This window comes from Bos indicus x Bos taurus, chromosome 13 (assembly GCF_003369695.1).
Source record: "Bos indicus x Bos taurus breed Angus x Brahman F1 hybrid chromosome 13, Bos_hybrid_MaternalHap_v2.0, whole genome shotgun sequence".
Taxonomy (NCBI): Eukaryota; Metazoa; Chordata; class Mammalia; order Artiodactyla; family Bovidae; genus Bos; species Bos indicus x Bos taurus.
In genome coordinates this window covers 49,096,699-49,103,477 of record NC_040088.1, presented here as the reverse complement: position 1 = coordinate 49,103,477, position 6,779 = coordinate 49,096,699, and the positions used below count along the sequence as shown (strand labels likewise).

The 6,779-nt window shown below is 47.2% G+C and overlaps 1 protein-coding gene across 9 annotated transcripts in view; it reads left to right on the top strand.

Moving 5' to 3' along the window:
- Positions 1-574: 574 nt before the first annotated feature.
- The window catches only part of ZNF438 (zinc finger protein 438), a 197,765-nt gene continuing 191,560 nt past the window's right edge, over positions 575-6,779 (top strand). For 3 of the 9 annotated variants that reach the window (XM_027559770.1, XM_027559771.1, XM_027559772.1), the window contains exons 1-2: positions 575-684; positions 1,338-1,416. The gene's annotated coding sequence lies outside the window, so the exon portion shown is untranslated. The other 6 variants (XM_027559778.1, XM_027559777.1, XM_027559775.1 and 3 more) reach the window with 4 other exon arrangements.

The following is a 6,779-nucleotide window of genomic DNA, read 5'->3' as shown; positions in this document are numbered from 1 at the left end:
GACTAAAAACTCAAGGAAAACGTTACAACAGCCGCCAGGACAGGGTGGGGTCGCGGGGCGCCGGTCCTGCCTCCAGTAGTAGCCGGAAGGGCGGACCCCCCAGGGGGCGGGGCCAGGTGGAGGGGGGTGGTCCGATTGGGGAGGAGTATACTGGGGGTGGGCGGGGCCGACTACTTGGGGCGGAGTCGGGGCGGGGCGGCATAGGAGCAAGGGCTGGTGGGAGACCTGAGCGCTCCCGGCGAAGGGACCGCAGCACCTGATGGACAGCAAATGGCTGCTTCCGCACGTGGAGAACTTTTAACGAACACGTGAGGGAAGAAAGGCAAAGTCTGTGGAAAATTTACCTCACAACTCTGGCGTCCAGCCCTAGCCCCTTAGCGACACCCTGTTTGCTGTGGGTCTTTGCCCACTCCCATTGTTGCCTCGCCCCCGGCCCCACGGCTAGAGCACAGCTCTCTCGAGCAGCCCCCGCCCTCGGCGACCTGGTTTGGGAAGCCCTCCAGGAGGCAGCCACGCGGGCCGTCTGCGCCTGCTCCGCGCCCGGGGCCCCGCGGCGGGGCGGGGCCGTTGAGGAAGGGGCGTGTCTCCCGTCGGCGCGCGGGGGGCGGTGCCCGCGGCCTGACCTGCCCAGGCGCCGGGTCCTCTGACGTCACCTCGCCGTGACGCGAACGCGGTAGGAAAACTGTAAGTTTCTGAGGATTCCTGAAGCTGCTTGGGCCTCCGGGGCTCCCCCAGCTGTTCGCACCCCGGGAGTCGGTGGTGGCCTTGGGTTCCGCCCCTGGGGCGGTCCGGGGAGCCGCCGAACGCGGTGACGGGACAGGTACCCGCCCGGGGCGGGAGCGCGCTCTCCGTGGCGGGCGGGGCGGCAGTGCGAGCAGGCGAGGCCGCGCCCGGGGAGACTCGCACGGCCTCCCTTGGGACCGCAGTAGAGGCCAGAGAACGGGGAGTCCAAGGGAAGAGCCTCTTTTCATTCTTCCTCCTAGAGAGGACTGAATTCGATCTGTCTTGGAGTTTGACATGTTGAGTCAGCGGTGCAGGGTTCCTGCAGAGACCCCCGCATATCTGGGCTTCCTTTGGGGTCCCAGCAGCTTCAAGATAGGTGAGGGCGAGCTGCAGGGATGGCCACTTGCTGCCTCAGTTTCCTTTTTGTGTAAAATGGAGGCATAGCGGCCTCTAACCTCCCTAATGGGCATCTCCCAGGGCCGGGAGCATTGTGAGAGGTAACCTTGCCAGGAGAAAACTTAAGACAGTCGGTTATTCTGAGAATGTGGTGACCAGAGGCCTTGTAGGTAGGGAATGTTTTCAAAATTTTGCCTTCTTTCCTTCTGCCCATCTAGTCACGGACAACACTTGAACCGGACCACAGATCTGAACTCTTGTCTCTGAGCTTGGTGGACAGGAGTCAAGACATCACTGGTATCAGTATCACAATGTTCTCAGCAATTAAAACGCCCCCTTGTCTGGTGTTGTAGAGAAAACTGAGCGTCCTGGAATGAGCACAGTATACTCAACAGACACACTGTGTTTTAGGGGTTGTTCTGTCAGTTTGGAATTTCACCTCATCATATGTTACTGTTTGACTTTCTTGGCTTGTCAGAGGTTGGTGCATTTTTGATGAGTTAGTGCTATACTATGAAACTTCTCAAATTCAGGAGCAAGTGTTTGTTAAGAACTTTGAAAGGAAGAATATTGGGTGCCCCTAGGGTGTATTTATTCAGGAAATTGAATACAAACATTTCTGTAAATTTAGCTCAGGGGCCCAATACCCATCCATCCTAGTTTGAAGAGCCTTAGAAAGCGAGGATTCTGATTTTTGTTTCTGATAGTTACTAGCTTTGTGTCCAAAGAGAAGTCACCCAAGCTGGGAACTTTTTCTCCCCAAAATGGGAGGTGATAGTATATGTACTGTTTGTTTTTTGAGGATCAGATGTGATCATGAAAATGAAAGGCTGGCTAAGTATTGTTATTAAGAAACTCCGGCTGGTCCTCTAACCTGGTTAGGAGATGTGTACTTTCAAAGTCAGGTTCTGAGTCAGAACTACACATAGAGCAGCAAATAACATGAAGTTGCCAACCTGGTGGAGCTCATGGTCCAGGAGGGTATCAGACATCAAAGAATAAGTACGTAATGTTATTTCAGATGGTGGTAAGTGCAGTGAAGTCAAGGAAGATAAGAACAACAGTGGGAGTACAGGGCGGGTTGTTTGACATGGGGTCCATCAGGGAATACATTGCAGAGGAAGAACCTGAGGTAATAAATTTTTAGGCAGGCATAATCGTAGCCGTAAACCCTAACCTAGAGCTAACTATGTGAGGCATTCTTCTAAACACTAAATTAGATTTTTACAACCTGAGATGTGTATTCATATCTCCATTTTTTGTTATAGAGGAGGATACCAGTGCACAGAAATGTTACACATGTGCTCATGGCTTCCCAGGTGACTCAGTGATAAAGAACCCACCTGCCAATGCAGGAGACGTGGGTTCTATGCTTGGGTTGGAAAGATCCCTTAGAGTAGGAAATGGAAACCCACTTCAGTATTCTTGCCTGGAAAATTCCATGGGGGGCTGCAGTCTATGGGGTCGCGAAGAGTCGGACACAGCTGAACGACTGAGCATACATGCTTGCAGACAGAGCTAAAATGTGATAGGGACAGTATTTGAATGTGGGTAACTCGACCTCAGAGTTCAGACTTCAGAGGATTGTATGGTACTGTCTTGCGACAGCAGTGGTCTGAGCTGGAAGCAAGCCTGAGGTGTCCAAGGCGTGGCAAGGGGAGAGTGTTTAGAACAAGGCAAGGAAGGGAGAAGGTGGTGGTAAGTGATACTGGAGGGCCAGCAACTAGGGGGACCCTTGTGGGTTAAAGGGGCAGGGGTGTGTGAAGACGCTACTCTGAATGTGATGGGAAACTACAGGGAGCCTTGCATCAAGGGGATAGCATCTAATTGCAGTTTTCTTGGAGGGAGAATTAGCAGTAGGGTTGTGGAATGGGGAGTATTGAAAGCGGGGAGATGGAGTCTCTTACTGTTGCCTGGGGAGAGATGGCAGGGGTTTGGGCTAGGGGAGATAGTTGGTGAGATGATGGTATATGGTCAAAGTCATAGTATACTTTTGATGCTAGAAGTTGGAGTGTGAGAAGAAGGAGAAGTAATGATTTCTCTGGTTTTAGGCTGAAACAGCTGGAGGGACAGTGGTGCTATTTCCTGAGAAGGGAGGAAGGGGTTTAGGAGGACAACCATGAATTCTGTTTTGGACAAGTTATAGATGCTCCATAGACATAGTAACAGGCTTCCCAGGTGGCACTCGTGGTAAAGAACCCGCCTGCCAGTGCAGGAAATGTAAGAGATGTGGATTTGATTTCCTGGGTTGGGAGGATCTCCTGGAGGATGGGATGGCAACCCACTCCAGTATTCTTGCCTGGAGAATCCCATGGACAGAGGAGCCTGGAGGGCTACAGTCCAGAGTTTGCAAAGAGTTGGACACAACTGAAGTGACATAGCATGCGCATGCATGCAGACATAGTAACAGCAGTCCCAGTGCTGGTAATAGCAGTAATCTCCATGTCAGTGTGAACTGTGTGTTTGGCTGGTTTTAAGCACTTTTACACATGTGAATACATATAATTCTTATGACAGTTTTGTGTGTGGAGGAGCCACTAAAGAAGCCTGCCATCTCCTAGCTTGGGAGTGATGGAGCTGGGATTCAGACTCAGGCAATCTTGTTTCAGAATCCGTGCAATTCATCCCTGTAACTCCCACTAGATTGACACATTGAATAGGCTCTTGGATGTAGGAATATGGAACTCAGAGGAATGGTCAGGGCTGAAGACACACATTTGTATTTCTGAAAAGAAAGCCTGCTTTTTTTCCTCATTGTCTTGATTCAACATCACAGTAATTCAACATCACATTAATCCAAAGCTATGCCCCAACCATTAATGCCAAAGAAGCTAAAGTTGAATGATTTTGATTCTGTGAAGGTCTACAAGACCTTCTAGAACTAACACCAAAAAAAGATGTCCTTTTCATCATAGGGGGTTGGGAGGCAAAAGTAGGAAGTTAAGAGGTATCTGGAGAGGAGAGGGTGTGGAGAAAAGGGAACCCTCTTACACTGTTGGTGGGAATGCAAACTAGTACAGCCACTATGGAGAACAATGTAGAGATTCCTTAAAAAACTGGAAATAGAACTGCCATACGACCCAGCAAGCCCACTGCTGGGCATACACACCAAGGAAACCAGAATTGAAAGAGACACGTGTACCCCAATGTTCATCGCAGCACTGTTTACAATAGCCAGGACATGGAAGCAATCTAGATGTACATCAGCAGACGAATGGATAAGAAAGCTGTGGTACATATACACAATGGAGTATTACTCAGCCATTAAAAAGAATGCATTTGAATCAGTTCTAATGAGGTGGATGAAACTGGAGCCTATTATACAGAGTGAAGTAAGCCAGAAAGAAAAAACACCAGTACAGTATACTAACGCATATATATGGAATTTAGAAAGGTGGTAACGATAACGCCACATGCAAGACGGCAAAAGGACACAGATGTATAGAACAATCTTTTGGATTCTGTGGGAGAGGGCGAGGGGGATATAATTTGGGAGAATGGCATTGAAACATGTATATTATCATACGTGAAAAGGATTGCCAGTCCAGGTTCGATGCATGAGACAGGGTCCTTGGGGCTGGTGCACTGGGATGACCCAAAGGGATGGGATGGGGAGGGAGGTGGGAGGGGGTTCAAGATGGGGAACACATGTACACCCATGGCATATCCATGTCAGTGTATAGCAAAATCACTACAATATTGTAAAGTAATTAGCCTCCAATTAAATAAATTTATATTAAGAAAATGCAAAAGTAAAAAATAAGTTTTTACTCTCTGTGGTGGGCAGAACTCTAAAAAAAAAAGAGAGAGTTACCTGGAGAAACAGGCAAGTTTGGCCTTGGAGTAAAATGAAGCAGGGCAAAGGCTAACAGAGTTTTGCCAAGAGAATGCACTGGTCATAGCACGAGACAGCTCTTCCAACAACATGAGACAGCTCTACACATGGACATCACCAGATGGTCAATACTGAAGTCAGATTGATTATATTCTTTGCAGCCGAAGATGGAGAAGCTCTATACAGTTAGCAAAAACAAGCCCCGGACATGACTGTGGCTCAGATCATGAACTCATTACAAAATTCAGGCTTAAGTTGAAGAAAGTAGGGAAAACCACTAGACCACTCAGGTATGACCTAAATCAAATCCCTTGTGATCATACAGTGGAGGTGATGAATAGATTCAAGGGATTAGATCTGGTAGACAGAATGCCTGAAGAACCGTGGACATAGGTTTATAACATTGTACAGGAGGCAGTGACCAAAACTATCCCCAAGAAAAAGAAATGCAAGAAGGCAAAGCAGTTATCTTAGGAGGCCTTAGAAATAGCTGAGAAAAGAGAAACGAAAGGCAAAGGAGAAAGGGAAAGATACACCAACTGAATGCAGAGTACCATAGGATAGCAAGGAGAGATATGAAAGCCTTCTTACAGTGAACAATGCAAAGAAACAGAGGAAAACAATAGAATGGGAGAGACTAGTGATCTCTTGAAGAAAATTGGAGATACCAAAGGACAGGGAAGCCTGGCATGCTGCAGTCCATGGGGTCGCAAAGAGTCAGACACAACTGAGTGACTGAACAATAACCACCACCACCAAGGGAGATGGGCACTGTAAAAGACAGAAACAGTAAGGAGCTAACAGAAGCAAAAGAGATTAAGAAGAGGTAAGAATACACAGAGGACCCTGATGCAGCCCTCAGATTATATGAAAAACCTCACCTCTGGAGGATCCCAGGTGACCATCAAGGACCCTACCCCACAAGGTTACTATAGTCAGATGGCATCAAGATCCTTCTGAGGGCCAAAATTTGTATGTGGGCAGATGCTGTTGTCAAAAACCGATTATGCTTTCTGGCAAATCACTCACCGTATATAAATCCGTATATGTAAACCCCGTGTTAATTTATTAAATTTCAGTTGGAAAGGAGGCATTGTGTATGATGAAATATATGTAGGGAGTCAGGCTGTCCAGTGTGCAAACTCCAAGGCAGTTGGTGTAATTGGATTCAGAGACTAGATGAGGCATAGAATACTACTCGTATGTGTGCAATTGCATAAATATTAAATTATGTTTTTGAAGTCCATTTTCATTCCTGGAGCTCAGATTTCATTTGCTATTGCTGTATACTTTATATACCCAAGGACATCGCCTCAGGGTTGTAAGCTCTTTAAGGAGATTTTATGCTTATATCCATGTATTATATAGAAAAATAAAAATTGAGTTTACTTAAAAAAAAAGAATACACAGAGGAACTATAAAAAAGGGTCTTAATGACCTGGATGACCACGATGGTGTGATCACTCACCTAGAGCCAAACGTCCTGGAGTGTGAAGTCAAGTGGGCCTTAGGAAGCCTTTCTACAAACAAAGCTAGTGGAGGTGATGAAATTCCAGCTGAGCTATTTCAAATCCTAAAATGATGATGCTATTAAAGTGCTGTGCTCAATATATGAGCAAATTTGTAAAACTCAGTAGAGGCCACAGGACTGGAAAAGGTCAGTTTTCATTCCAGTCCCAAAGAAGGGCAATGACAAAGAACATTCAGACTACTGTACAGTTGTGCTCACATGCTAGCAAGGTAATATTCCAAATCCTTCAAGCCGGGCTTCAGTAGCTTGTGAACTAAGAAATCCCAGATGTGCGAGCTGGATTTAGAAGAAACA